Below are 5,000 nucleotides of genomic sequence, written 5' to 3'. Positions count from 1 at the left end.
TTTGAAAATGAGTAGTTCAGATAGAATCGAACTTTTGATCGATCCGGGCACTTGGGAGCCTATGGATGAAGACATGGTCTCTCTGGATCCCATTGAATTTCATTCGGAGGAGGAGCCTTATAAAAATCGTATCGATTCTTATCAAAGAAATACAAGATTAACCGAGGCTGTTCAAACAGGCAGAGGGCAACTAAACGGTATTACTGTAGCAATTGGGGTTATGGATTTTCAGTTTATGGGAGGTAGTATGGGATCCGTAGTCGGGGAGAAAATTACCCGTTTGATTGAATACGCTACTAAAGAATTTCTACCTCTTATTATAGTGTGTGCTTCCGGAGGGGCACGCATGCAAGAAGGAAGTTTGAGCTTGATGCAAATGGCTAAAATATCTTCTGCTTTATATGATTATCAATCAAATAAAAAGTTATTCTATGTACCAATTCTTACATCTCCTACTACCGGTGGGGTGACAGCTAGTTTTGGTATGTTGGGGGATATCATTATTGCCGAACCCAATGCCTACATTGCCTTTGCGGGTAAAAGAGTAATTGAACAAACATTGAATAAAACAGTACCCGAGGGTTCACAAGCGGCCGAGTATTTATTCCAGAAAGGCTTATTCGATCTAATCGTACCACGTAATCCTTTAAAAAGCGTTCTGAGTGAGTTATTTCAACTACACACTTTCTTTCCTTTGAATCAAAATTAGAACATTAAGTTCAATTATTTTGAGCAAACAAGTAATTAGTTTATCGGAATCCAAGTTAAAATTAGACGAATGGGGTTTTCTTTGTTGGCATAAGATCTAATTATATTATATAAAGAATCAAAAGTCATAGAAAATCCGCCCCTTTTTCTATATTCCTGATTATTGATCAAGAAGCCTCTATTAACAAGATAAAAGATGAAATTCTTATTTTCGTGAAATTAGGCAAATCAAAAAAATATACTCTTCTCGTCATATATAATGAAAATCTATAAAATATAGAATTTTTTCTTTTTTTATATCTTACGATAATCCTATTTTGACTAAGAATCCCTGATGGATGGGATTCTAACAAACCCTTCAATATATTCAATATAATTATAAATATAAATAGAATCTAATTAATTTTTAAGAAACTTTTTGCTTAGTAAATGAAATTCGAAGACAAGAGCAAAAAATGAAGAAAATAATATCTCATCCATATCCTTTCAAATCTTTCATGTAGAAAGATCAAAAACTACATTATATACTCACTTAGATAGATACTTATATTTATACTTAATAGCTATTAAGTAATAATAATAATTCCAATTTAGAATTATCAAATTATAATAAGATATCTTTATATATAATAAGATATCTTTATATTATAAATAAAAAATATAAATAATAATAACAGGTACAAATAGAAAATCGAGGTAGCCATTCTATGACAACTCTTAACTTTCCCTCTGTTTTGGTGCCTTTAGTAGGCCTAGTATTTCCGGCAATCGCAATGGCTTCTTTATTTCTTCATGTTCAAAAAAACAAGATTGTTTAGAGCCGATGGCACAAAATCTCATCTATTTTTTTTTTCAAAACTGACGCTTGTATCATAACACAGATATCTATTTAGCAAAATCAAAATATGGTATAAGCGGCTTCCGCCGAAAAACTCTTATGTCTCCAGAAAATGCTATAGGGATCAATGGATTCTAGCTATTTTCAAATAGACCCGAATTGACGGATAGCTGAACTGTAAAGTTGGTCTATCTATATCTATTTGGCTATCTTTAGTGAGATCGTACGAAGGGTATGTTATTAGTTTAGATCTAACGAATTTGATGAATTACTCCTAAAGGATCACATCAAACTAGTGCTAGTTGATGCGAGTTACTTCGGAAAAAAAAGGACTAAAGTCAAATTCATTTGGGGTATTCTCTCAATTCCAAAAAAATCAACTGGATCAAGTATGAGTTGTCGATCAGAACATATATGGAAAGAACCTATAACGGGGGCTCAAAAAACAAGTAATTTCTGCTGGGCTGTTATCCTTTTTTAGGTTCATTAGGATTCTTGTTGGTTGGAACCTCGAGTTATCTTGGTAGAAATTTGATATCTTTATTTCCATCTCAGGAAATAGTTTTTTTTTCACAAGGAATTGTGATGTCTTTCTACGGAATCGCGGGTCTTTTTATTAGCTCCTATTTATGGTGCACAATTTCGTGGAATGTAGGTAGTGGTTATGATCGATTTGATAGAAAAGACAGAATAGTGTGTATCTTTCGTTGGGGATTTCCTGGAAAAAATCGTCGGGTCTTCCTCCAATTTCTTATAAAAGATATTCAGTCTGTCAGAATAGAAGTGAAAGAAGGTATTTATGCTCGCCGTGTCCTTTATATGGATATCAGAGGCCAGGGAGCCATTCCATTGACTCGTACTGATGAGAATTTTACTCCACGGGAAATGGAACAAAAAGCTGCTGAATTGGCCTATTTCTTGCGTGTACCAATTGAAGTATTTTAAGAAATGAGCCGGAATGCTTTCTCAGCAGGAGGGCAAAAACGCAAGAATGCTCTTTTTCCATAACATAACTTAATTGAGGTTTCTTCAGAACATTCATTCGAGTCAAAGCAGACATATATGGAACAAGTATAAAAAAAACTATTTTGGGGATCTTTTAGATGTATCGATTTAGATGTATCGAAATATACATAACTCAATTCAATAAAAAAATAAGAAACAAATCGAAATATCTCATAATCAACAATTTAGAAATAAGGAAATTCCACCCTTTTTAACTTGTTGGAATTGAGACTTTAGAGATCATATCTTGTAATTTTTTCGAAGCTTATTTTTATACTTTTTGTGCTCCTTAATGACCAAAAAATTGAATCTCTTATAATGATAATTAGCAAATTTATGTCGTTTTTTGCCACTCATTTTTCACAATATTCTTCAGAAATTTCCCTCAATTATTCTATCCCTGACTACTCATAGTAAGTTTAATTTTTTCGAAATATTAGAGATTTTTATATAATGATAGAAAATGAGTTCTTTCGTCTCAAAATCTGAATAATATTATTCATTATTTCAATTTTTTTGGGCATTCATCGAAAGGAGATATGTGCTTCGAATTTGACCAATTGAGATATAGGTAAACATTATTTTTTGATTATTTATCCATTCCAATTTTTCGTCTATTTCTGTATTTTTTTTCTAAATTCATAGGTTCGATAACTTGTAATAGAACTGATGCGGGAGAGAAATATTAGATTACATAGAGTCGACGAATGAGATAGGTTCATTAACAATTCAGAGATGAAAAAATGGAAAAAAAGAAAGCATTCACTCCTCTTTTATATCTTGCATCTATAGTATTTTTGCACTGGTGGATTTCTCTCTCATTTCAAAAAAGTATGGAATCCTGGGTTACTAATTGGTGGAATACTAGGCAATCCGAACCTTTTTTGAATGATATTGAAGAAAAGAGTATTCTAGAAAAATTCATAGAATTAGAGGAACTCCTCTTCTTAGAGGAAATGATTAAAGAATACTCGGAGACACATCTACAAAACCTTCGTATATGAATTCACAAAGAAACAATCCAATTAATCAAGATACACAACGAGGGTCGTATTCATACGATTTTGCACTTCTCGACAAATATAATCTGTTTCATTATTCTAAGTGGTTATTCTCTTTTGGGTAATAAAGAACTTGTTATTCTTAACTCTTGGGTTCAGGAATTCCTATATAACTTAAGTGACACAATAAAAGCTTTTTCTCTTCTTTTATTAACTGATTTATGTATCGGATTTCATTCGCCCCATGGTTGGGAAATGATGATTGGCTTTGTCTACAAGGATTTTGGATTTGTTCATAATGAGCAAATTATATCTGGCCTTGTTTCCACTTTTCCAGTCATTCTAGATACAATTTTCAAATATTGGATTTTCCGTTATTTAAATCGCCTATCTCCATCACTTGTAGTGATTTATCATTCAATGAATGACTGAAAAATTATCTACCTAATCCAATTAGAATGTTTCTTACTTTGCAGTTGTACATAAGCAAAGCATTGAAAATCGTACTCACTCTTTATCTTTCTACCCATCCCGGAGATTCATCCTATATATTAATCCAGTCAAATTATTCCAGTAAATAACAGAATCGTGGATAGGAAACTCCATTAGTGACCTACCCCAATTTATTGTATAAATTTTCGGGATCAATGGTTGGACCATGCAAACTAGAAATAATTTTTCTTGGATAAGAACAGATTACTCGATCTATTTCCGTATCGCTCATGATATATATCATAACTCGTACATCCATTTCAAATGCATATCCCATTTTTGCACAGAAGGGCTATGAAAATCCACGAGAAGCGACTGGACGTATTGTATGCGCCAATTGCCATTTAGCTAATAAACCAGTGGATATTGAGGTTCCGCAAACGGTACTTCCCGATACTGTATTTGAAGCAGTTGTTCGAATTCCTTATGATATGCAACTGAAACAAGTTCTTGCTAATGGTAAAAAAAGGGCTTTAAATGTGGGGGTTGTTCTTATTTTACCAGAGGGTTTTGAATTAGCCCCTCCCGATCGTATTTCCCCCGAGAAAAAAGAAAAGATGGGCAATCTGTCTTTTCAGAGCTATCGCCCAAATCAAAAAAATATTCTTGTCATAGGCCATGTTCCTCGTCAGAAATATAGTGAAATCACGTTTCCTATTCTTTCCCCGGACCCCGCTACTAAGAAAGACATTCACTTCTTAAAATATCCTATATACGTAGGCGGAAACAGGGGAAGGGGCCAGATTTATCCTGACGGGAGCAAGAGTAACAATACAGTTTATAATGCTACAGCATCCGGTATAGTAAGCAAAATCCTACGAAAATAAAAGGGGGGATACGAAATAACCATAGCGGATGCATCAGATGGACGTCAAGTGGTTGATATTATCCCTCCGGGGCCAGAACTTCTTGTTTCAGAAGGCGAATCTATCAAATTTGAGCAACCGTTGACAAGT

This window comes from Lactuca virosa, chromosome 3, assembly GCF_052849685.1.
Source record: "Lactuca virosa cultivar CGN04683 chromosome 3, Lactuca_virosa_CGN04683_v6, whole genome shotgun sequence".
Lineage (NCBI taxonomy): Eukaryota > Viridiplantae > Streptophyta > Magnoliopsida > Asterales > Asteraceae > Lactuca > Lactuca virosa.
This window is presented reverse-complemented; position numbering follows the sequence as displayed.